This window comes from Ambystoma mexicanum, chromosome 6p (genome assembly GCF_040938575.1).
Source record: "Ambystoma mexicanum isolate Mex_15411 chromosome 6p, UKY_AmexF1_1, whole genome shotgun sequence".
Classification (NCBI taxonomy): domain Eukaryota; kingdom Metazoa; phylum Chordata; class Amphibia; order Caudata; family Ambystomatidae; genus Ambystoma; species Ambystoma mexicanum.
The window spans coordinates 1,364,462,006-1,364,489,793 of NC_090935.1; positions in this window are offsets into that span (position 1 = coordinate 1,364,462,006).

Genomic DNA, 27,788 nt, shown 5'->3' on the forward strand with positions numbered 1-27,788 from the left:
GTGGAGGGTGCCCCTGCACTGCTGGGGGGTGGGGGTGGTGGGAGACATGAGTGGGGGCCTGGTGGAGGGTGCCCCTGCACTGCTGAGGGGTGGGGGTGGTGGGAGACATGGGTGGGGGCCTGGTGGAGGGTGCCCCTGGTGGCTGGGTGGTGGGGGTGGTGGGAGACATGAGTGGGGCCTGGTGGAGGGTGCCCCTGGTGGCTGGGGGGTGGGGGTGGTGGGAGACATGAGTGGGGGCCTGGTGGAGGGTGCCCCTGCACTGCTGGGGGGTGGGGGTGGTGGGAGACATGAGTGGGGGCCTGGTGGAGGGTGCCCCTGCACTGCTGGGGGGTGGGGGTGGTGGGAGACATGGGTGGGGGCCTGGTGGAGGGTGCCCCTGCGCTGCTGGGGGGTGGGGGTGGTGGGAGACATGAGTGGGGGCCTGGTGGAGGGTGCCCCTGCACTGCTGGGGGGTGGGGGTGGTGGGAGACATGGGTGGGGGCCTGGTGGAGGGTGCCCCTGGTGGCTGGGCGGTGGGGGTGGTGGGAGACATGAGTGGGGGCCTGGTGGAGGGTGCCCCTGGTGGCTGGGGGGTGGGGGTGGTGGGAGACATGAGTGGGGGCCTGGTGGAGGGTGCCCCTGGTGGCTGGGGGGTGGGGGTGGTGGGAGACATGAGTGGGGGCCTGGTGGAGGCTGCCCCTGGTGGCTGGGGGGTGTGGGTGGTGGGAGACATGGGTGGGGGCCTGGTGGAGGGTGCCCCTGCACTGCTGGGGGGTGGGGGTGGTGGGCGACATGAGTGGGGGCCTGGTGGAGGGTGCCCCTGGTGGCTGGGGGGTGGGGTGGTGGGAGACATGAGTGGGGGCCTGGTGGAGGCTGCCCCTGGTGGCTGGGGGGTGTGGGTGGTGGGAGACATGGGTGGGGGCCTGGTGGAGGGTGCCCCTGCACTGCTGGGGGTGGGGGTGGTGGGAGACATGAGTAGGGGCCTGGTGGAGGGTGCCCCTGCACTGCTGGGGGGTGGAGGTGGTGGGAGACATGGGTGGGGGCCTGGTGGAGGGTGCCCCTGGATGCTGGGGGGTGGGGGTGCAGGGGGACATGAGTGGGGGCCTGGTGGAGGGTGCCCCTGGTGGCTGGGGGGTGGGGGTGGTGGGAGACATGAGTGGGGGCCTGGTGGAGGGTGCCCCTGCACTGCTGGGTGGTGGGGGTGGTGGGAGACATGAGTGTGGGCCTGGTGGAGGGTGCCCCTGCACTGCTGGGGGGTGGGGGTGGTGGGAGACATGAGTGGGGGCCTGGTGGGGGCTGCCCCTGGTGGCTGGGGGGTGGGGGTGGTGGGAGACATGAGTGGGGGCCTGGTGGAGGGTGCCCCTGGTGGCTGGGGGGTGGGGGTGGTGGGAGTCATGAGTGGGGGCCTGGTGGAGGCTGCCCCTGGTGGCTGGGGGGTGTGGGTGGTGGGAGACATGGGTGGGGGCCTGGTGGAGGGTGCCCCTGCACTGCTGGGGGGTGGGGGTGGTGGGAGACATGGTTGGGGGCCTGGTGGAGGGTGCCCCTTGATGCTGGGGGGTGGGGGTGCAGGGGGACATGAGTGGGGGCCTGGTGGAGGTGCCCCTGCACTGCTGGGGGGTGGGGGTGGTGGGAGACATGGGTGGGGGCCTGGTGGAGGGTGCCCCTGCACTGCTGCGGGGTGGGGGTAGTGGGAGACATGAGTGGGGGCCTGGTGGAGGGTCCCCTGCACTGCTGGGGGGTGGGGGTGGTGATAGACATGAGTGGGGGCCTGGTGGAGGCTGCCCCTGCACTGCTGGGGGGTGGGGGTGGTGGGAGACATGTGTGGGGGCCTGGTGGAGGCTGCCTCTGGTGGCTGGGGGGTGGGGGTGGTGGGAGACATGAGTGGGTGCCTGGTGGAGGCTGCCCCTGCACTGCTGGGGGGTGGGGGTGGTGGGAGACATGCATTGTTGATCAGTAGTGCAAGGTGACATGTGGGTTGGCTGGGGGGCATGCCCATGGTGGATGGGCTGCCTGCGGGACATGAGCAGGGGTGCAGGGTAGTCCCTTGTGGTGTGGGCTGCCTGCAGGGGCCGTGGAGGTTGTGGAGCGTACACCTGGGAGGACCCACACGGCCAATTCACGTGTAGTACTCCCCAGAACCCCTGAAATACACATACCCTGCTGAAATCACGTGTGGAACTTCACGCGCACCCATGGAATACACGTACCCTGCTCGCACTGGCCCAATCGCGTGTGGAACTTCCCGCGCACCCCTTGAATACACATACCCTGCTGAAATCGCGTGTGGTACTTCCCGCGCACCCATGGAATACACGTACCCTGCTTGCACTGGCCCAATCGCGTGTGGAACTTCCCGCACACCCCTGAAATACACGTGCCCTGCTGAAATCGCGTGTGGAACTTCCCGCGCACCCCTGGAATACACGTACCCTGCTGAAATCGCGTGTGGAACTTCCCGCGCACCCATGGAATACACGTACCCTGCTCGCACTGGCCCAATCGCGTGTGGAACTTCCCGCGCACCCCTTGAATACACATACCCTGCTGAAATCGCGTGTGGTACTTCCCGCGCACCCATGGAATACACGTACCCTGCTCGCACTGGCCCAATCGCGTGTGGAACTTCCCGCACACCCCTGAAATACACGTGCCCTGCTGAAATCGCGTGTGGAACTTCCCGCGCACCCCTGGAATACACGTACCCTGCTGAAATCGCGTGTGGAACTTCCCGCGCACCCATGGAATACACGTACCCTGCTCGCACTGGCCCAATCGCGTGTGGAACTTCCCGCACACCCCTGAAATACACGTGCCCTGCTGAAATCGCGTGTGGAACTTCCCGCGCACCCCTGGAATACACGTACCCTGCTGAAATCGCGTGTGGAACTTCCCGCGCACCCATGGAATACACGTACCCTGCTCGCACTGGGCCAATCGCGTGTGGAACTTCCCGCGCACCCCTGGAATACACGTACCCTGCTGAAATCGAGTGTGGTACTTCCCGCGCACCCATGGAATACACGTACCCTGCCCGCACTGGCCCAATCGCGTGTGGAACTTCCCGCGCACCCCTGGAATACACGTACCGAGCTGAAATCGCGTGTGGTACTTCCCGCGCACCCATGGAATACACGTACCCTGCTCGCACTGGCCCAATCGCGTGTGGAACTTCCTGCGCACCCCTGAAATACACATACCCTGCTGTAATCGTGTGTGGAACTTCCCGCGCACCCATGGAATACACGTACCCTGCTTGCACGGGGCCAAACGCGTGTGGAACTTCCCGCGCACCCCTGAAATACACGTTCCCCGCTTGGCGTTTGCTGTTTGCCAGCCCGGTGAACTGGTCCAGGGTTAGCGCAGCCCTTTGCGATGATTTAGCGATTTTGATGGCTTTTCCTTGCGCGAGGGCGTTCTTGGGGGCGTTACTGGCGCTGCTGCAGGGTCGCTGCGATTCTCTGCGCCACGGCTGGTTTGGGAGCCTAAAATCCATGAATACGCTGTGCGCGGAAATCGGTTTTAGCGCACGTGCCTGGCGCAGACAATCGCACGCGGACACTCTGCGCCAGCCGCTTGCGACACTTTTCTGCGAAATTCTATGAATTACCCTGTTAGTATATTACAGTATGATGTCAATTAAATCAAAAATATATGAAGCATTTTAGCATTTACAAGTACACTGTGGTAGATAATGTACAATTTTTACAATTGTGCTCAATGGAGCAAATCAAATCAGACAAGATTGACTGTGTGAAAAAGGTTTCTATAATTTGACAGCCCAACGCTTAAAAACGAAGCTGACAGGCAATTAACTAACTAATCATTGCTCTTTCTTTCTTCAAACCTCAGTGGAAACAGTGACCAAACCTTAGAAAGGCTTGTATTGAAGGCATCAATTGATTATATTTAAAAATGTCAGTACCTGGCCAGGCCATACTTGCATTGCCAAGAGTGGAAGGGTGGGATATAGTGATCTTTACATAATTGCCCATCATGACCCCCCTTTTTTAATCCATGACTTCCAGCAAAAAAGATGTCCATCTAAGAAGCAACTGCTATCACACCAGGTAGGGGCCATTAACAGATCACTCAGCCCCTTTATCCATGTCGGGAGGATATCTCAGGCGCAACATGATTACCCTTAGAAAAGGACTATGTCATGCAAAAGAGATTTGATACCCTGTTGAACGCTTAGAAGCTGGCGGAGTATGTCAAGAAGCACTATATATACATATATATATATATATATATATATATATATATATATATATATATATATATATATATATATATATATATATATATATATATATATATATTACATGGGGCCATGTAGTTATGGTTAAGTTGCTGTTTCCATAGGAAGAGCACTTTTTGGGTGGCTTATAACTTCGCTCTCTCTTGACGGATCCTCACCAAACTTTGCAAAAAAAGTATTTGGGTCACTTTGAATGTTTTTGCAAAGTTTGGTGTGGATTCGTCCAGGGGGGGCAAAGTTATAGGTGGGGGTCCCAAAACTTTTTTTTTTCCCATAGACTGAATGGGAAAAAAATCTTGCTCGCGCCTACAGCCCAAACCGCTGGACGGATTTCCACCAAATTTGGACCAGGAGCAGCGGCTTGGTCCCGAAAGCGTGCTTTTGCAAATTTGGGGAAAATCCGTCCAGTAGTTTTTTTTAAAATGACCAAAAAGTAGGTAAAAAAAATTTGTGATATCTGTGTTCGGTTCGCGGACACACTTCCCTGTTCGCTCCGCAGACAGTGTCCTGATTGGCCAATCGTCTTGCGTGATGTTCGCGGACATGCAACATGTTCGCTGATTGGACGGCGTGGAGCGCCTCAGATTTTTCGGTAGCGCCCGCCATCTTGGATTCGCGGACGTCCGCGGACAGCGCGGTGAAACTTTGTTCAAAATGTGTATTTTGTAGAGTGTGTTGGTGTGTAGGAGTGTTTGGGGAGGGTGGGAGTGTATGAGATAGGATGAAAGTTGTGTTTTTTATGTGTTAGATGTTCTTTTTGTGTTCGATTTGTTTGCGGACATCACGGGAATTCTGAAATGTTCTAGATAAACTGACTAGGGGGTGTTCTAAGGACTCAATATGTGTCCGTTTTGTTCGCAAGCAAAGTGAAACTGTTCTAAGAACACTCGCGGTGTCCGGGGAGTGTTCGTAGGGGGTGTCCTGAGGACGCTGTCCGTATTGTTCTCTGTCAAGTTGAATGTGTTCTAAGAACACCCGCGGTGTCCTGAAATGTTCGCAAATAAACAAAATGGGGGTGTTCTGAAGACGCTTCTAAGAACACTTGCGGTGTCCGGGGAGTGTTCGTAGGGGGTGTCCTGAGGACGCTGTCCGTATTGTTCTCTGTCAAGTTGAATGTGTCCTAAGAACACTCGCGGTGTCCTGAAATGTTCGCAAATAAACAAGATGGTGGTGTTCTGAAGACGCTTCTAAGAACACTCCCGGTGTCCTGGAATGTTCGTAGGGGGTGTCCTGAGGACGCTGCCCGTATTGTTCTCTGTCAAGTTGAATGTGTTCTAAGAACACCGGTGGTGTCCTGAAATGTTCGCAAATAAACAAAATGGGGGTGTTCTGAAGACACTTCTAAGAACACTCGCGTTGTCCGAGGAGTGTTTGTAGGGGGTGTCCTGAGGACGCTGTCCGTATTGTTCTCTGTCAAGTTGAATGTGTCCTAAGAACACTTGCGGTGTCCTGAAATGATCGCAAATAAACAAGATGGTGGTGTTCTGAAGACGCTTCTAAAAACACTTGCGGTGTCCGGGGAGTGTTCGTAGGGGGTGTCCTGAGACGCTGTCCTTATTGTTCTCTGTCAAGTTGAATGTGTCCTAAGAACACTCGTGGTGTCCTGAAATGTTTGCAAATAAACAAGATGGTGGTGTTCTGAAGAAGCTTCTGAGAACACTCCCGGTGTCCTGGAATGTTCGTAGGGGGTGTCCTGAGGAGGCTGTCCGTATTGTTCTCTGTCAAGTTGAATGTGTCCTAAGAACACTCGCGGTGTCCTGAAATGTTCGCAAATAAACAAGATGGTGGTGTTCTGAAGACGCTTCTAAGAACACTCGCGGTGTCCAGGGAGTGTTTTCGTAGGGGGTGTCCTGAGGACGCTGTCCATATTGTTCTCTGTCAAGTTGAATGTGTTCTAAGAACACCCGCAGTGTCCTGAAATGTTCGCAAATAAACAAAATGGGGGTATTCTGAAGACGTTTTTGAGAACACTCCCGGTGTCCTGGAATGTTCGTAGGGGGTGTCCTTAGGACGCTGTCCGTATTGTTCGTTGTTAAGTTGAAAGTGTTCTAAGAACTATCGCGTTGTTCTGAAATGTTCGTAGGGGGTGTCCTGAAAACGGTGTCCGTATTGTTCGCTGGCAAGTTCAAAGTGTTCTAAGAACACTCACATTGTTTGCGGACATTAAAAGTTTCCCATAGATCATAGTTGAAATGTTTGACTCTATGGATGTGATATGCTGCGGTGGTTGTTGCCAGGGCATAGAGTCTTGGGTGCATGGCCATTTGCCCATGCACCCAAGACTCTATGCCCTGGCAACAACCACCGCAGCATATCACATTCATATTTGCTTATAACTTTGGGTGAAAAACAAATGTATAAGGAACAAAGGTATTAGATACTATGGATGTGATATGCTGCTATGGTTGTCCTTATTATTGTATACTTACTGTTTGCTCTAGTAATGGGAGTCCATGTTTTTCTTCTTCATTTCTGTGATAAAAGAAAATAGCATGTTAGTATTAGTATTTTGTAATGACTTATTACATTGTATAAGCAATATTCGACCCTCATATTTAGTCGAGGACAAATCAGAGTACTGTGCAATTTGCTCAGTTTCTGTATTTGTTGCTAAAATCATTGGGTCTGTGGGAGAAAAAAAATCCATGTTGGTTTAAAAAAAAACCTTTTTCTGTTATGCTACAGTTTATTTGTTTGTTTGTTTTCAGTGTTCACTTGTTGTTTCTGGCTAATGCTTTATACTTTGCTTTGTTGTATTTTTTTTGGAGCAGTAACAGATTCTTCATTTGTTTTGATATTATAAAATTTTGGAGCAGTTAGATACCAATTGGCGTATTCTAACTGTCTATTTTTTTAATATATTTTAGTGGTTTTGATTTATCTATTTGGATATTGTTAAATTTTGGGACAGTTAGATACCAATTGGCGTATTCTAACTGTGTATTTGTTGGCCTAATTTAGTGGTATTCATTTATCTGATTAGTTGTTGTAGAATCTTTGAGCTGTTAGATAGCTTTTGGAGTATTCTAACAGTTTATATTATTTTAACACAAATTTATAATTTTGGGACAGTTAGATACCAATTGGCGTATTCTAACTGTGTATATTTGGGTCTAATTTAGTGGTATTCATTTATCTGATTAGTTGTTGTAGAATCTTTGAGCAGTTAGATAGCTTTTGGAGTATTCTAACAGTTTATATTTTTTAACACAAATTTACTTAAAGGTTTAAATACAGTTTATTTATCAAATTTTGGTTTTAAGAACATCAAATAAGCGTTTGTAAGATTTGCTGGTAATCTCTGCTTTAGAGTAATGGTACTATCATTACATTCAAACCATCCACATTTCTTTTTTATATATGCAGTGTAGTGCCCTGAATTGGTTGTGGCTCCTGCGTGGTAGATTATACCTATTGTTGTGAAGGTTTTCTTACCAAGTGATATTTGACCATGTGTGAATCCAGTCAGCTTGCAGTTGTTTTTGGTACCATGTGCATTGTAACGTAGAAGCATTAGTATTACGTATTTACTATGTGTTTGTATTACTAACGTGGAGCGATTATCTGAATTGCAGGTAGAGCATAATCTACCATGGTTTGCATTTTGTACAAGTTGCTGAAATGGAATGGATTCACAATTTGGTATTGATATATACATGAAGCGTTCATTGGGGATTTCTTCTTGTGTCACATTGTTGCAGAGAGTGCATGTATGTTTCCACATGTATGAAATCTGAAAGATTTCGTTTATAGGTATGTTTTTGTTTTCCAGTACTTGTAGAAAGTACATTAGAAATTCTTGTGGATCTTCCTGTGAGTTTATAGTGAATTTCACCATTCCAGCACAGTAGTCTAATTGTCGTCTTATTCCAAAAACACTATATGTGTTGTCAGGATTGTTTGCTGCATTTCTGTGAAGTACTAACATTTGCAAACACAATGGGTCTGTACTGTGTAAGTAAATGTTGTCAACAATTGGTGGTAATTGAAATAGAATATTCATTGCTACATTTGCATAGCAACTTACACCAACTATATTTGAGAATTTAAATGGTCCAGGTAGTTCTGTATCTAACTGCTTTTTTTGGAGTTTGTCTTCCTTCTTTAAAGAAGTACTTGGTTTACTTTCTCTAATTGATTCTTTTTTGTTTGTGTTACTTGATGAAGTATTAGTTTCTTTTACTCTCTTTGGAGGATTTGCAGTGACGTCCTGTTGCATTTCTGTTTGATTTAGTTTTCTTTTACAACGTTTTAGTTTTTGTGGAACAGAATATGTGTTTAGATGGGGAGTGTATAGTGAGTGAAGTCTATTGTATTCTAAAATGCAAGGAATATCAGCGTTTACTTTACTTGCATCAAAGTTGATTAGAAATAGACCGTCAAGTGTGCGTAAGCGTGATAGTGCTACGTAGCTCATGCCTTCTTTAAAGACTGTGTTACCAATATCTATCATTGCTTTGTCTAGGGTAAGACCTTGTGATTTATGAATCGTGACTGCGTATGCAAGAGTTAGAGAAAATTGTTCTCTGCGTACATACAAATCTTTGAATAGAAGGAATCTAGCTGTTGAGCGTCCTATCCGTTTTACTTCTGAAAGTTTGTCAAAGAGTATATTGACAAACTGAATTTTGTTGTCACGTGGGTATGTTTGAAAGCCAACAACTGTACCCAGTGCTCCATTAACTAGTCCTTGGTCCACGTCAAGGTTACGTTTAAGCATTACTCTGCAATTTAAGGATAATTTTAACATCTTTTCTAAGCCTGCTGTGTTTGAGATTGATTTTTCTATATTATTTAGTCTTGTCGTGGCTTGGTCACACATGGGTAGTGTCAGTGTCATGATCTAGTTTGTCTGTGGCGCTAATTTCCATTATTGGTTGCATTTCTTTACTTAACATTATTTCATTGAATTTGAGACAGCTTGCAAGAGTTGGCATTAAGGCCATACAATTGACATTTTTGTGGGCTAATTGTTCCATAACATCTGTAGCACATGCATTATCGCCATAAAGTGCATTAATGTGCCAGGTTTTCAATGTTGCTTCTGCTTCTTTAGAAAGTATACCAACTCTCAAACTTTTTAAAATGTTGGCATACGTTAGATCTGCAGATTGGCGCATGTTTTCTGTTAATTCTCTGAATTGGAAATGTTGCCAAAGGTTGACATTTCCAATGCTGCTAACAGTTTTACGGCAGAGTTTGTGCCCTAATGTTTAAAAATAGGTTCACCTTTTACTGGTGTTAATTGAAGCAGATCTCCAAAAACAATAATGTGATTTCCTGCAAAGAGCTCTTCATAGTCTGTTTTGAGTACTTCTTGTAATCTGAGGTGAATCAAAGCTAACATCAGGTTGGTGACCATGCTCGCTTCATCTATTAGTAGCATTTTCATTTGTTTCAATACTCTGCGTAATTCCATTGCAGCTTCTGCAGAAAGTTTGTAATAGTCTAATTTGTTCTGGTGTTCTACTGGTAATAGTAGTAATCGGTGTAATGTAATACCACCTATGTTGTAGGCAGCTAAACCTGTGGGGGCAGTGACAACAGCTGACAGTTTGTTGTTTGTCAATTGTTGATGGAACTTACTAATGATTTTGATTAGGAATGTTTTGCCAGAACCAGCTTCACCACTGACGTACAGTAGTATAGGTTTATAATTATGGCAGGAACATTCTTTATTTTCATGTTTTACACCATGTGCAATTTGTTTTGTTACTTCTTGAAAAATGCTACTTTGCTCATTGTTTAGTTTTGATTGTAGTATAGTTAAGTGTTCCTTATCTTCATACTGACACATGGTGTTTTCTACTTCTATCATAGCTAATTCTGCCTCATTTGTTATTAGTGGTTCTCCCAGTGGTTCTTGGCTTCCTGTTACAGAAGGTTGTCTACTGTCAGGGGTATCCTTATCTAGTTGGGCTTGGAGTTCTTCTTCATGTTGCTGTTCATTGTGCAACATTGTTTTGTACTGTGTAAAATTTACATCAGTTATAGTGTTTTCATTTGCTTTGAAAGCATCCTCATATGAGTCATAGTTATCTAGTAATTGTTCTTCTTTTCTCCATGGTTTGAAGAGTTGTGGCAGGGACATGTAATATACTTCTTTATGTTGAGGAGTCTTCAATGACAATTTGATATGATTAATTAAATTTGGTTTAGTGAGTTTAACTAAGCTGCCTTCACAGTCTGTCACTCTATATTTACCTTTTTTTTCATCAGGTTTCATATTATTTTTGTATGTGTAGTTTTGGGCTATTTGGTATAGACACATGTTTTCCAAAGTATTACTTCTGTTTGGGTAGTATGTGTCCAATAAATTGTTTTTTAAAATGTCTTGGCTGTTGGGATCATGTTTGGCTATTGTTTCTATATCTTCATATGATTTTAGAACTCTTTTTCTAGATTTAGCTGGACCAAGACTTAGCCATACTATATTTTCAGATTTACCATACAATGAAGTACCAGTTAAACGATCAGCTGCTTCATAAGATCCACATTCTCTATGGGTGAGCATTTTTATGCCCAAGCTGTATAATTTCTGAGATAATGTTTTATCTGATGACAGGTCATTCCAGAGGTCTTGGAGCTCTGTCTTTTCTGCTTTAGTTAAGTATGCTGTGACATATCGTGCAACTGCAGTAGAATTGGCTGCAATGTACTGCACATCTATGTTTGCATTCCATAAGTGGGCAATGATTGCATTATAATCATTGATATATTTTTCTTCTTCTTTTCTTTTTATGTAATATGTATTTTTAGGTGACTTACCTTTAACACTATGTCTAACTGAAGACATGAGGTTGTTTACTTGACCTGTATTTGTAACTGGTCTATGGAAACCAAATCGGCATTTGGTGTAGTATTTGCCTTTGTTTTTGTATTTGCGACGACAATATTTTCCACATTTGTGTCTTTGAAATTGTAAAATTTGTGCACGAAGATCACTATTTGTGGCTTCTGATGGAATTTCACAAGTGACATATTTTTCAATAAACTGTAAAACAGTGGCATCACTGTCTTGACCAAATTTAGGAGCATCTTTAATCCATAAAAGCATGTGGATATGTGGTGCTCCTCTGGCTTGGTCTTCTTTTCTCCAAAAGAAGTGTTGCACTTCTCCAAGGGGAGGAACAGTTTTATTACAAATAAAATGTAGCATAGCAATGAAGCGATGATGAAAATATCTTGAAACATTAACAGGATCCAAAGAACAAAGTTCTCCAGGTGTTAGAATATCTATGTTTGTTTTGTTTTTATTTGATATGCGTAGGAAATCATGTAAATCTTCCCATGTATATTCTGCACAACTTAATGTAACAAACCAAGTGGGTGGGCCAAGGTTTCTGATCATACAACGTACATCTCCATGACGTCGAAACCAGTACTCTTTAGTACCACGCATATTTGCTAATAGATTTGTAATATTTGATTGTAAAACCTCATCCTTTTGTTGCACTTTCTCTAATAATTGTGTAGCTGTCATATTTTGAAAGTGTGATCCTGATTTTAATATGTGTGCAACTCCGTAACATAAAGTTGCTAGTTCACTTTCAAAGAGTAGGTGGAATATGTATTCCACATTTTGTCTAAATCTGGGATCTTCAGAATACATCCGTAATGAGCGGTATTCTGAAGCTGATATTTGAATAGATCTATCATCATACCTTCCTCCTTTGCCAGTAGGAAAGAGTAGAGGAAAAGCACGTGCTTCTATACTTTTTTCCCATACACTGATTGGCGATCCTTTTGTTTGACGCATTTGGTAAGTTTCCAGTTCATCTTGTACAGTGTCATTACAGTGCAAAGGATGAATTGTATAATGGTCTAAAGTATTTGATATTGTAGCAGGATCTAGTAGCTCAAATTGACCAGCTTCTTGTGTTTCTTGAATTATTTCAGTTGTATCTTTCAAGTTTTCCTCAATATTAATTTCTTTGTAATATTCATTATTCTCTTTAAGATATTGGAAGGCTTGTCTAACTTTATATAAATCTACCAGCTGTTGCCATATTGTTTTGTCTTTTGTAGGTACTCCATTTACTAATATAATTAAAGATTGCTGCATTGGACGTTGCACTCCTAGAGTATGCACATTTTCTTTTAGATTTAATGGTAAATAAACTACTTTTCCACGAATGCCTGTTACCAATTCAGAGGGAGGTAATTTTGCTGTTTTTGGTTGAAGGCGTATTATTGCTTGAAATGGGTGTACTGTTTGAATTATGATGCTCTCATATAAATTAAGTTGTTGTAGAGGTTTTGGTACTGGGTATAATTCCAAATTATTTGTGATAGAACGTGAAGGAGTTTGGTTGTTGTCAAGTTTTGTAGTGCAATAACTGCAAAGTATTAAGGGCTCAGTTATTTCATATTTGTTTTCTGCTACAAGGTAGAGAGCTAATTCAAACCATTTAGAATCTTCATTGTCTTCTATTTTGTATGATAGGTCCACAGTTTTTGTGTTACTTTTATAAAAAATTCTACGGCAACATACACATACATGGTTTGGTACTTCAGCTGATGTACTTTTACATTTTAATATTTCTTTTTTGTATGTGTTTAGCAAAAGGTTGCCATGTGTAGAATTGTTGCTTAATTGGTTTAAAGCTATTTCATTCTGTAAATGGCTTTCACTTCCAAAATATTTTTTCTGGATATAGTGAATTTCTTCAAGTAGGTCTTTTGCTGTACCATGTAGAAGGATGTTATTTAACTTTGCTAGTGCTAAAGCAGGACTTTTAGCATAGTACAGTTTATAGACTAGATCTCATATAGTTGAATGATGTGTTGATATCCTTTTGATATCATGGAAAGTGGTTTTACAAGTAGGTCCTGTAATGCAGGCCAATGAATGTCCTTGTAGTCCTGTGTACTTGCGCACTGGACAGGTATCTATATTTTGCAGTAATTTAATTTTGATTTTGTCTTTGCTTTTTACATATTTATTGAGGAATTTGCGTAAAGATTTGAAACATTGTTTGGGAATGTTACACATTGACGTGCATGGCCATTTGTACACTAGACGTTCTGATTCAGTTGAATGGAGGGGTAATTCTAAGTTTTCAGGGCATATTTCTATAAGAAGTACTTCTTGTTCCATTATGGTATTATTCACTTTTTCATAAACTCGACCACTGCTATGTATGGCAATTGTATTTGTTTGCTTTTGTTTGTACGCTTCTTCATTAAAATATGGTTCTGTGCTCGTAGTGTGATTCCATTCACCTACGCTGATACTTAAGAAGTTCTTTCTGTTGATATTTCGCTTATTGAGAAGTCTTTTTTGTAATTTAGTTATTAGTTTTGTTAGTGGCTTCATTTTGATTAACAGTAAAATAAATACATTTCTTTTGAGAAGAATTGCACTGTCCATCAATGCTTCTAAGATTAATTTCCTACGATAGGTTTTAAGCTTTGAACCTGATTTTTCTCCTGTTTTTATAAGATTTTGAAGGACTTTGTGACGGTATATTTTGGCTAAAATACTTTTCTTGGTATGCTTACTTTGCACTATATTAAAATTTGAAGAAGTAGTTTTATCTGTACTGATAGCTGATTTTCTGTTAATTGTTTTTTGGTTTGTTTTACATTTTGATAGAGGAAGCGAAGTTGTTGTACTTGAAACTTCTTGTGTTTCACTAAATGATTGTATTAGCTGTTTTGTTTCAACTTTTTTTACAAATTCTGCTAGAGATGGATGCTTATGTTGGACACCTTTATTTTCATTTGCTCTACTTTTGCGTTGTTTTCTACGGACTTGACTTTTGGTAGGCATTCTTTAGGGTCTTTTGAAAAAAATAAAGAAGATATGGGTTGGGGTGTTCTGGAATGTATGTGTGCTGTGTGCATGAGTGTTTGAGTAAGATGATAAAGATGTATGTAATGGTGTGTGATTGTGCATTGGGAACTTAAACTAGTAGGGATAGGTATTCTTGAATTTATGTGTTACTAAACTGGAGTTCAGATGACAAAAAAAGTAAGCTAGTGGTGTGGAAAAGTACAAATAGTAAATCTAATGTATACAATTAAAACAGTTGTTTGTTCTATAATATGAAAATTGTAGTGGTTTAGTTGGGTAATTTGTGTGTCCAAAAATAGAAATTTGTGGGCAATTCTGGCTGTAAATCGCTGTTTAAGACATGGAAATTTTTGGACAAAATGGTACAAAATCTCTATTTTTAGAAACCGAAATAGCGCATATTAATGTTATAGTATATTTGATTAATAATACTAATATTATGGTGATATTTTACTTACTTTTTTTTAAATTAACAGGTAACTTCTTAGTTTTTCTTTCTTCTTCGAATTCGGCTGCTTCTTTTCAGGAAACTGGTCTTCACTACAATTGTAAAAGCTTCAAATTAGTAACTTTGTTTGTATATAGCATTGTTTTTAATTTAGATATTGATTTTTTTAATTGAAATCCTCATTGCCTTCTGTAAAACCATTAAACTAATTTATTTACATAAGATACATTGCATCAGTTCAGTACATATGTTTGTTCTTAATGAACAAATTGTATTGAATGACTAACTGTAGCAAAAAAAAATATCTTTACTATGTCTTGTGAAATGTATAATATATTAGTGAATACCACTATTTCTGTAAGTAAACTGTTCTAGGTAATAGCGCCTAAATGTCATGTCTAATTTAAAGTAATTAAGTAAATAAATAAATAAAAACAAAAAATATGAAATTGTATAAGTATTTTTATAAAGGTTTAAACATAGATTGTGTTTGCATGCAATTTTGTTTGAATATATGTAGTCTATATATTTCATTTAAAAAATGTTAGTTTAACATGATTTGAGTGTGTGTGTATAAAGAAAGTAAAAAGTATAAAGGTTTATAAGTGATAGTTGATTTTAGGAAATTGAAAAAAGTACAGTAAATTCATTTTTACAGATTTTGAAAATGTGTTCATCTATTATACAGAAAATATGCATACCTGAAGTTTGTGTTCATGCATATGGATATGCATGGAGCTGCAAGTAGAAATCTTGAAGACTTGTACAGTATTTCTGGTAGATGCTGCTTGCCAATGATATGACACTTATACTCAGAGAGATTCAGAGTACATTTGCAGTGCTGATCTATGATGATGCAGTTAGATGTAGAGGTCTTGAATGTGATTGGTGCATGGTCATGTGATTTTTGAGGTACATCCAATGAGGGAATGGCAGAGAGAGTGTAGTGGAAATGGTAGAAGGGCTGTTCATGTTACGATATGTCCGCAGATATGGCGGTAGTTCGCGGACATCGGGAGTTACATCCGGGGATTTTTGGGTTCAGAAGTCATGCAAATGAGAATAAGCACTGAAAGGGATTGGTCAGGAAAGTTTGGTGGGTGTGTTGTGCCAGGAGAGATTTTCTCAGATACTCTTTTTGCTGAGAGAACAAAAGATAGCTATGGCTGTGTGTTTCAGAAAACAGATTGTTTGGATTTTAGGAGATTCGTGGATAGATTGGTTGAAGGTGCATGCAGAAAGCTGTGGAGTAGCTGTAGATCTGGGATTCCCACATGTGGAAGTACACTGGCAAGGAGTACGTGGAATGAAGTGGTTGGACTTTCTACCTCTCTGTGCTACTTTGGAGACAGAGCAACATCCAGACATAATTGTAATTCATTGTAGAGGGAACATTTTAGGACATGTGACTGGATTTGTTTTGCAATTTGCTATGAAAGAAGGTTATGGACATGTTTCCTAATTCTCAAGTGATATTTTCACGGATTGCGCAGAGACAAATGTGGCTTCGTTCTTCTTCATTTGGTCCACAAATGGAAAAAGCAAGGCGCAATGTTAATAAGGCTGTTTGTGGCTTTCTAAGAGATTTTGGCATGTCTTCTTTTCACAATGAAAATATTATGTTTTGTAGTACATACATTTTTCGCAGAAATGGAGTCCATCTTACTTATGCTGGCAATCAGATTTTTCTGAGAAATGTACAAAATGCATTGCGACCTTTTTTTGGAATTACAACAGCGATTTTGAAGTAGATGTTCAGCATTTACAATTTTTGACTTACAAACACCACCCAAAGGCTCTTTTCAGAGCCACCACTTCTTTCCAGAGAAAATTACAATGTTTGTGATGGAGTAGCAACCCAATTTTTTTAATGTTCGCGAACTGTCCGCGGACTTCTAAAAAATACAAAGAGCCCTGCTTCATTTATTTTCACTTCTATTTTTTAAATGGGTAAGGCGTCTCTGAAAAGAGCCTTATTTTTTTTTATTTTTGTAATTTTGTATTTTTTTTGGTTTTTCAGACACGACACACTAGGAGAGGAGGGTAAAGGAGGGTAAAGGGGGGACACCAACCACAGGGATAAGAAAGGGCGAGCTGAGAGAGGAAGATGTAGAGTGGGTTTTATTTGGATAGTGAGCAGGTCTTCTCGTGCTCTGAGACGATAGTCTCAAAAGCAAACCGAAGTCGCTCCCCCCAGTACATACATACAACTGTGACCCTCGAAAGGTAAGGGTCATTAGCATTCTGTCTGGCCTGTGAGGCAGCTTGAGAAAGACGCTGTCTCAATGACATTTGTGATGTCATCTTTGATGTCCTGGATGTTAGTCTTAGCAGTGCACGGTGGTGGCACGAGTTATGGTTGCTTAGCTTACCATAACTGGCGAATTTCAAGGGTTTTTCGGTTTTACTTGGAACCATAACGTCCCTAACGTCCCTTTAACAAAGTTTTTTCACTGAATATAAATATATATATATATATATATATATATATATACATATATATATATATATATATATATATATGTTCAAAATGCTGCCATTTTCATGCAGATGATTCAAGCTGCACTCTCCATAGTTATTTTCAGGCCAATCAATCCCAATTGGAAAAAATATCAACTGCCGGATCCACACCTTGTTAACCAAAGTAACCTTCCTTTATTTTTCTTACAGGGAAAATCGTGTAGTACAAAACATGGAAATCCTTTTAAAATATATATATATATACACAAAAAAAACTTTGTTGAGGGGACGTTATGGTTAAGTAGCCCTAACAAAAACATGTACACTTCACTAAAAAAAAACTTTCCACCTTCCCTGTATGCTTCAAATTAAAACCGAAAAATCCCTGAAATTTGATAGTTATGGTAAACTAAGCCCCCAACCCTGCCACCACCCCTGTGCACTGCTAACACTAATGCCCAGACCATGAAAAATGTCATGTCAAATGTCAATGATGACATCAATGACGACATCACTTGTTTAGCCCCTTTCTTTTCCTTCCCTGTCATACATATATATGTACATTCATTAAAAAAATATCACTAAAGGAATGTTATACTTCACAGTGCAACGAAACACCACTGCACATTCCCCCATTATAGTAAGCTAAGCAACCATAACTCGCACCATCTACGTGCATTGCTAACACTAACACCCAGGACATCAAAAATTGAAAAGGTGCAGTGTAGCAAAACGTTACCCTTGTCGTGTGTTCTTAAAGTACTTTCCTTAGGGTCCGGTGGCAGTTCATGATGCACATGCATGGGGCAATAGCAGGCCTCAAACACACAATTAATTTGTATACAGGAAGATAAACTGTGGGATGCTTCTAGTTCTTTCTACCCTACTTCAGTTTCCCTGTATGTGCCGCTTAAGTTTTTTTGTAGTGAATTTCACTGGGTTTTGGGAGGGCAACTTAACCATAGCGTCCCCTAAACAACGTTTTTTTGTAGTGAATTTAACTGGTTTTTGGTAGGGCAACTTAACCATAACGTCCCCGTAACAAAGTTTTTTTTGTAGGGAATTGCATAGGCTTTTGGAAGGTGGAACTTAAGCATGCAATTGTGGCAATGAAGTCGTTCAGCAGAATATACACTGTAATCAATTGATTTGTAACATATGTAGTATAATGTACGTACTTGACATAGATTTAACATAGAACATACAGGACCCTCTCCTTAATGATATTGGAAAGGGACGGACTGAGCGCCTGTTTGCGGACGGGGTTGAACAGCATCAACATTACCCAAACAGGCGGGGAATAGCTGAAAATAAACTATTGTCTTACAGAAAAAATGTGCAACGTAGAAGAAGGACATAAAGATAGATATTATACAGTGGACGCACGCAGTAGGACGAAGGAACATTACAGCAAAAGAGTGAGTACAGTTCATGTTTTTATATGGGTGATTTTTTTTGTGGTATGCAGTGCATAAATAGTAGTTTCTTTCTGTTGTTTTGATTCAGAAATGGAAAGTACTTTGGAGTGGCTGGAGGAGCATTTCCCACATGACGAAATGTCTGAAGACAGCGACAATAATGGTACAGAGTGCTCTGCATATGCAAAATAGAAACCAGTATTTTAGAGGCATTCAACCTCTCTAATAAGAAGAAAAGGCAACAAATGAGACAGAAGAAGACAGGATAAAAAGGATAGAGCAGAAAATGGACACATTGAACAACAATTTTCAAGGTTTACGGGAGTTTGTAGAGGACTGTGTGAGAGGAAAAGTTTGTTATCATTGCCCCACCTGCACCTGCCCTGCTTCTCCATTCCCTAGTGAACCATCCCCAAAACCTCGAACAGGAAAATATATGTTTTGACGAAATATCCATCCCTTTTTCCCCTCACAAATCTTCTCCTCATAACCAGCTCGTGTTGAATCCTAATTCCCCCATATTTGTTTCTGTGTCGGCTTCCCCAGCTATTTCTTCAGATTGATGTGTGTGTTTTTGAAATGTTTTTGTGCAGTAGTTAAAAAGACGTAAAATGTTCGCGAACAGCGCGCATGTTCAACCTATCCGCAAGCAATGGAATGTGGGTGCTGTCTACTGCGTAGTAAGACGGATGTGATGTGTGACTGCACCATCTTTTCAAAATGTGCGTACATAAACAGAAAGGGGTGCCCAAAGGATATACTACGTCGGTGTACCGCTTGGAAACGAGATAATACATGGTCGTAGAACACACAAGATGTCCGGAATGGGAGTAAATGAGTAAAAAGGGAGTGTGTGAAGGACAGTATAGCGGTCCGTATTGGGTGCAGTCAAAATGGTGCTGTCCGTAGGACAGGCACGGTGGCCGGTAAATTCGTAGGCAAACAAAATGGAGTTGTCCTAAGGACACTGGAACTGTCCGTACAGTGAACATAGCATGCGTGCACATGCGCAGTACAAAAGTAAGGATTGCGAACATTGCGCCAGTTCCTAAATGTCCGTCTCACTTGTGTCACATTTTGAAGTAGTTTGAGAACCCGAACACTGTCCGTAGGACACTTGTGCGCATGCGCATCTTTGATTCTTTGCATTTGCTGTCCAGGGGACTTTCATTATGGGGGCGGATGTGTTGAGGACGTCATCTTGTGACCGCACCTACGCTGAGCGTGGGGACTAGTTTCCGCGGTTTGTGTGCTTCCGCAACACTAAAAATGAAGGCAAAGTATTGTGTAGTGTAAAAATGTAATTTCACACATCCCAAACAATAGGCCACCTCAGGAGTTGCTGTGTAAAATGTGTGTACCGCTTTGTAGGGATGAAGACGGTCACAAGGCACACCCCTGCACCCCTACATGGCTGCTGTTGGGTTATTAACCTCTGCACCACCCTCAAACCTGCCACCTCACCAAGGGCCTGCAGAGAGATATATGGGTGAGGATGTAGAGATTGAGGAAGAAGAGGAGGAAGAGAATGAAGTGGAGGAACTCCACACTAGGAGCACTCAGCGGGAGTTGTGGGTGTGGCAGTTGTTTTCTGTTTATGGGAACGTACCAAAAGCACGTGCGAACCTGGTGAAGTGTAACCAGTGCAATGTGGTGTTGAGTCGCGGGAGATTTGGAGCATACAGTTTTGGTACGACAACCATGAAGCGACACCTCACTTCGTTCCACACTGCAGTCATTTGCAGGGTGGTGCCATGTGAAGAGCGTAGTCATTTGAATTCCTCCACAGCATCCTTGGAATCCGATCCTCCCACCACAAGAGACACTCCTGTGGGGGAGCGCCTCCCTCCAGCTGCTTCACAAGCCATTCGCAATGCTGTGGACCCTTACCTTTCAAAGGTGACAGTAGCGTGCAGGTATTGTGACGCAGTACTCTGCAGTGGGGAGAGTTTTCAAAGTACTTTTGAGGCTGCAGTCACCGAGCACCAGAAGATTTGCTCCTTACCTAAATAAAGATCACCCTTAATATTTCTCTGTTCAGTTGCCCTTTCTTATACCTGTGGCTGGTGTCCCTTCCTTACCCTCCTCTTGCCTCTTCTCCTAGTGTGTCGAGTGCTGTTAATCAATGAACGTAAAAACCACAAAAATGACAGAAAAGGCTCTTTTCAGAGCCACCTTTCTCAGTGTAACAATAGGACTATGAAGTGAAGGCCGTAGACCCCTGGGGAGTTCAGCAAGAGTTTCGCGGACAGTCGTAGAGGGGAAAAAGGGAGGGTGCAAGTGGCGCAAATGCAATAAAGTGTACGTTGGGAGTAAGTGGTGGCTCTGAAAAGAGCCTTTTGGTGGTGTGTTGTGTGGGTCAAAAACAGTGGATTGGGGAAAACGGATTGTCAGATAGGTTAGTGTGATTGTAAAGAGAGCGCAATGCATTTTTTAAGCATTTTTTAAATTGTGAAGAAACCTCCGATTGCCAGCATATGTGAGGTGGACTCCATCTCTGCGGAAAATGAAACTGCTACGAAACAAAATGTTTTCATTGTGGAAAGAGGACATACCAACATCTCTTAAAAAGGCACGCACAGCCTTATTCACATTGCGTCTCGCTTTCTCCATTTATGGACAAAATGCAGAAGAACGCAACCATATTTGTCTTTGGGCAATACGGGAAAAAAGTATTTGACAATTTGGAAACATGTCCATGAGCTTTGCGAGTCCTTCGTTCATGGCAAATTGTAAAGAAATTCCAGATACATGGCCTAAACTGTTTCCTCCACAATGAATGATGAGTATATCTGGAGGACGCTCTGTAACACAAAGAGGTACCAAGTCCAGCCATCTCATACCACGCACGCCATGCCAGTGCACTTCCGCATGTGGAAATCCGAGATTTTTAGAAAAACTGCAGCTTTCTGCATGCACCTTCAACCTATGTATCCATGAGTCTCCCACAATCCAGATAATCTGTTTTCGAGCATGGAAAGCCATGGCTGTGTGGTGTCCTGTGAGGGAGAAGACGGTCTTACTAAAGTACATCGGTCAGAGCAAACCTACTGAACTTTATGGACCAATCCCTAGCTCCATTCATTCTCATTTACATGCGGCTCCACCCTTCAATCCCCGGTGGTGATATGTGCTGGCTGCTAACTACCGCCATGTTCGCGGACATGTACAGGATCACAGCGTGACGACGGTACATTAAAGTACTATTCCCCTTTTTCCCCTTTAAGGTAGGCTCTGAAAAGAGCTGTTTTTTTATTTTTGTCCACATTTCGTACAGACATGTGGTATTTTATGTATTGTTTTGTATTTTTTGTCCTTGCTTTACTCTTGCAAACATTACAGAACCTTCTCTAAAGCAAGCCTTATGTTCCAAAAGAACATTGCATTTCCCTAAGAGGATAGCGCAACACCATCTCCTTCAAAGTAATGCGCATTGCTTGGAGCAATGTTATCGTGGCTACAAAAAAACATACCAACTCGTAGCATGAATACACGCATGCCGCGATTGATGATGCACCTCCCGATTCTTTGATCTGGACAGAAAAAAGAAGTGTTGTTCCATTGTAGTTTTGGGAGTAAAGCAGATAAAATAACTTTCGATGTTGGGAAGATGGTCATGAGTGCTTCAACCAACTGTGCCAAATCTGCCAACAAAGTACGTGATGTCAGGTATCCCAAGTGGCAAGCACCGTAGTGCAAAATTACCACATGAGGAGTGGTCATTCTATGCATGTCTCTGCAAACTTGCAGAATTGCCACAGCATTGGCATCAGTGTCAGCGCTCCACACCACCTCCACTCCTCGCACATCGAAATGGTGTGCCACATGCCTACTCTCGGCATAGTGTTGTAAGCCTTGCACAAAAATGTCTCCAAGCAGCAAAACCCTGACCCTCTGCACCTCTGCCATTTTCAGTGTGCGCACAGTCTTTCGACACAAAAGAGTAATGTGAACATCTGATTGACTGATGCCTACAGTCATCTTTCCATGCAGGATTTGCTGTAGAAACCCATTGTTGTGTTGCACCCTATGGTCGCCTACAGACTACATTGATTGTTGTGTTGCACCCTATAGTCGCCTACAGACTACATTGATTGTTGTGTTGCACCCTATAGTCGCCTACAGACTACATTGATTGTTGTGTTGCACCCTATAGTCGCCTACAGACTACATTGATTGTTGTGTTGCACCCTATGGTCGCCTACAGACTACATTGATTGTTGTGTTGCACCCTATGGTCGCCTACAGACTACATTGATTGTTGTGTTGCACCCTATGGTCGCCTATAGACTACATTGATTGTTGTGTTGCACCCTATGGTCGCCTACAGACTACATTGATTGTTGTGTTGCACCCTATGGTCGCCCATAGACTACATTGACTGTTGTCTCGCACCCGTTGGTCGCCTACAGACCATATCCTCTGCTGTGTTGCCCTCATGTCTACCCTCTGACCACACTGAATTCACTAATCAATGTTATGCTCTAGGTCGCCAATTAGGTCCCCAGCCACCTGAGTACTAGTAACGCCACCTACATCATGTATTGGTACCTATCTACTCTCATCCATCTCCTGTATACATACAGTAGACACTGGACTAGCCAACCCAACCCTCACTCTACTCACGACACATTTACCAGCTCATATACGGTAACCATCCCCCCCTTCTCGCGGCCCAGCACCATGACAACTGCAAACCCGTATTTGAATGATCCAGCACTATGGATACGCCACTTTGCTACTAGACCAACACCTAACCAACCTTGTACCACAGCCATTAGAAACATTAGACTGAATACTAGAACCAGACCACCTACTCATATATGCCATCACTACCCCAGCAGCCTACTGAACAGAAACACTAGATTGAACTCCAGAACTAGTACTCCGACTCACCCTTACTCTCACCACCCCACCATCTTAACCAGAAACGCTAGACTCAGAGTCCGTAGTAACCTTGCCAGCTTCCCCATCGACTCAGACCACCTCTCCCACAGCCCTCTACACACACGTCTTGATAAATCTCCCAAAAAAGACAAACTAATCAAAGCAGCCTTAGTGAATGCTAGGTCTCTTCCTGCCCATGCTCTTGATATAGCTGACTTTATAACTAACGAAAACCTTGATCTCCTCGCAGTCACAGAAACATGGCTCAATGCTGCATCCGGCCCATCCTTGGCCCTCGCCATACCTGATGGTTATACTATCATTAGATCTGACAGAAATACCACCCAAACGAAGGGAGGCGGACTCGCCCTCATATTTAGAAATACCTTCGACATCAAAATCATCCAAGACGCTCAAATCCTCTCAGCAGAATCACTTTCTATTAAGCTCCCTCTCTCACCCAACCACACGGCATCATTGCATCTTATTTACCGCCCACCAGGACCCATTTCCTCTTTTATAGAGGACATTGCATCTCTTATATCCATAAACACCAAACCTAACTCTCAAATCATCTTACTTGGGGACTTTAACCTCGGGTTCAACGATCCTAAGGACACTAACGCCCATGACCTAGCCAACACCTTATCCGAACTTGGTCATACACACATTATCCACAAACCCACTCATATCAAAGGCAGAACACTAGACTGGCTCTCCCATCTCAACTGTCCTATCGACCTCCTATCCAACGACCCTTGCATCTGGTCGGATCATCACAAACTCACCTTTGCTATCAAAGCCAATTTACCCCCTGCGTTGCCCATCATCGCCCCCGCCACCTGCACGAGAAATAAGAAAGACATTACCCCTGACAATCTCTTACCCATTTTACTTCCTATTTTGAATAATACCGATTCTGATGTTGACCCCACAGTCCTAGTGGATATCTACAACCAGGCTATACTCAAAGCACTGAACACCATTGCCCCTTTAAAATTACGGAAACCTAAACCACAGCGTCACCTTAACACCTGGTTCACGCCGCAGTTAAGAGAATTACGCAAAACTAAAAGAATCGCTGAGGCTCACTGGAAAAAACAACCTACAACATCCAATAAGACAGAGCTTACCCTAGCCTCTTCCCATTACAAAGAGGCCATATTGCTGGCTAAAAAAGATACCTACAACAAAAGGATCACACAAGCGGAATCGAACACTAAAGAACTTTTCAAGATTCTGAAAGAACTAGAATCCCCTATTGCCCCCACTGACAAATGTATCACTGACTCACTATGGTGTAGCAATATTCAGAAGGCCTTATTAGACAAAATAGCTCGTCTACAAACCAAAATTAACGCAAAAAAATCCTTATTACTAGCTGACCCTGACTACACACATCCACCTAACAGACCATCCACCTTCAAATCAACGTGTAAACCTTTCAACTTTTCACCCCTCGCTATTTGGGAAGTGGAAAACATCATCAGGAAACTCAAACCTTCGAACTGCCAAGGTGATGTCTGCCCTGCCCCGATCATCAAAGCAGCCGCGCATGACCTAGCACCTTTCATCACCAACCTCATTAATGCCTCATTTAAATCTGGAATAGTACCTGATAACCTTAAAGACGCCTGGGTCATTCCTCTTCTTAAAAAACCTACTCTTGACCCTGCCAACCCGTCTAACTATAGGCCTATAACGACTGTACCGTTCTTATTAAAAATATTAGACAGAGCAGCCTATTTACAAATACAGGCTTACTTAGACTCAAACAATCTCCTAGGACTTAGGCAATCAGGCTTCCGACCAAGACACGGTACGGAAACTGCACTAATAGACCTTACTACTCAGATCCATTCCCTGAAAGACAATGGCAAACTCGCACTCCTTCTATTGCTTGACCTGTCAGCAGCTTTCGACTTGGTCAACCACCAAACACTTTGTCACCACTTGAAATCTGCAGCACACTTTTCTGACGCAGCCACGGCTTGGATTAGCTCCTTCCTGGCGAACAGAACCATGAGGGTCTTTTCTGCTACAGATTCTGCTGTACCCTCACCAGTACCTTGTGGGGTCCTGCAAGGCTCTTGCGTGTCCCCGACACTTTACAATATATTCACTAAACCACTCTTTGATATCCTTGACGCTCTGGGTGTCACGTATACTAATTACGCTGATGACACCCAGATACTCATTCCTATCTCAGGTGACTACGTAACTGACAGTACCACCCTTAATGAAATCTACTCGGTAATACAAGCATGGATGGCACACCATGGACTGTGTCTCAATGACGAAAAAACGGAGTTAATCATCCTGGGTACTCATGCCAAACTTAAAAATCTCAACCCCTCATTCAAAGCCTTTACCATAGATGGTAACCTCATCCCTGTGTCAAATAACACCAAAACTCTTGGTATCTACATTGATGCCACCTTATCCTTCTACAAACAAACCAACGCAGTAGCCTCCTCAGCCGCATACACCTGCAAGCTGATCACGGCATGTAGACCGTTCATCTCCACACCCAATTGCATTACTCTTGCTAGAGCACTAGTCCTTTCCAAATTAGACTACTGCAACGCCCTTTACCTGGGCACTAGTCTCAAAAACATTAACAAATTGCAAGTAGTCCAAAACAATGCCATTAGGGCTGCCCTCAACATCCCCAAAAAAGCACACATATCCGAGACCAGACGTAAACTACGCTGGCTCCCCGTCGAGCACAGGATAGCTCTTAAATCTTTGGCCCTCATACACAAAGTCAGGGCCAACCTTGCCCCAGCATACCTCACAAGCCAACTTACACCCCACACCTCCTCAAGACCACTCAGGGCAGCACAAACTAATACCATGACCATACCGCGATTCAAACTTCAAAACTCAGGTGGAGCTAGCTTCCCTGTTCAAGCTTCCAAATTATGGAACTCTATCCCCGCGCCTTTGCGTGCAGAATCCTCATTCAACCTGTTCAAACATAACACGAGGTGTTGGCTTCACAAGTTGGACTCCTCGACAGCCTATCTCCCGGATCCTAGCACGCTACACTGATGCCGGTACACCATGTAATTTATGTATACTTGTATGCACTTGCAACACTATGATTGTACCTTCTGTAATTGTAACGTAACCACTGTTGACTGCTTTTATTGTAACTGTAACCAGATTTAACTTACGCGCCCTTATGCCCACGGGCCTGGCTGCGCTTTACAAATAAAATAAATACAAATACAAAATACAAATATGTGACACGCCCTACCAGCGGACAAACGTTGCCTACGTGCAGCACGTAACTCTTACCCAGTCCTTCCACCCTTTCTACAGCGGTACCAAAGCGAGTCCCTCATTGGACACAACTAAGTGGCGCACAATCATCCACCAATCACATAGAGCATCGCTAATTTTAACTCCGTCATCAACATTGCGCACTTCAAAATTACTGTTGATGATTCTTAATGGAAATCGCATACCATTGCAAAGCACCTACTTTACAAGCTACTGTGCAAGGATTGCGAATTTCTACGTACAGCTCCATGCATGTCCACATGCATCAGTATAGAGTACAGGTATGTACATTTTAATCAGAGTACATGGGGAAGTCATTATGGTTTAAAATAGACAAAATAATGCCGGTAAATTTCCATAGGGAACACACAACAACGCTCCCCCTTTTAAAGTGCAAGATTGCCGATTTGTCATTAACAAATTGCACGACTGCTTACTGTCTTCTGCATAACCTGTACATACGTTGCAAGCATGCCTATTTAGGCATAGCTCTCAACCATTTTTGTCTGAAAGGCGGGTGAAATCAGCCGATTTCGTTTTTGGCGGGTGAGACGCCCATTGGAATGAATGGCCGTGCAGGAGGCTTGGCGAGTGAGTCTGCCCTTTACAAGGCGGGTGACACCCACCAAAAGCATGTGAGTTGAGAAGTATAATTTAGGGCAGACCTCAATTTTGGATGTGAAAATGTCAGAGTTCTGTACTCTGTACTGCCAACAGTAATGCTACTTGCAATGCGATCGTATGAGAATAGTAATCGCTCCCGATTGTGGTGCTGACATGTCCTTCAGAGGGTCTCCCGATTTTTGGACATCGTGCTTTTCATTAAGAAGTACAAAATGTTTGCCCATCTACTACTTTGCCCTATCGCTTACAAACCTCTCTCCTATGCATACTACACTTTGTAAAGAACAAGGCATTTGCAAATCCTTAAAAAATGTAGTTATTTTGAAGGACTTTCAAGTACCATTTTGAAAGTAGTATGCAAAGACTGCACAGAGAGAAGAGAAATGTGCACGTGGACTGGGTTGAAATATGAAAGTTGAATCCTCTGACGAAAGAAGTACAAGTAAAGTCTGCAGTATCATGACGGCTGCAAACACACAAAGTAATTGATATTGTTTTTTTAATTCACAGTGAAGACTACTCTCCTGAGAATCAACAGCATCTACACTGCAGACGACATGTCCAAAGAAACCTGGTCATCTTGCACAAAAAAGTAAGTACAGTACAACCTTCATATTGTAACTACTC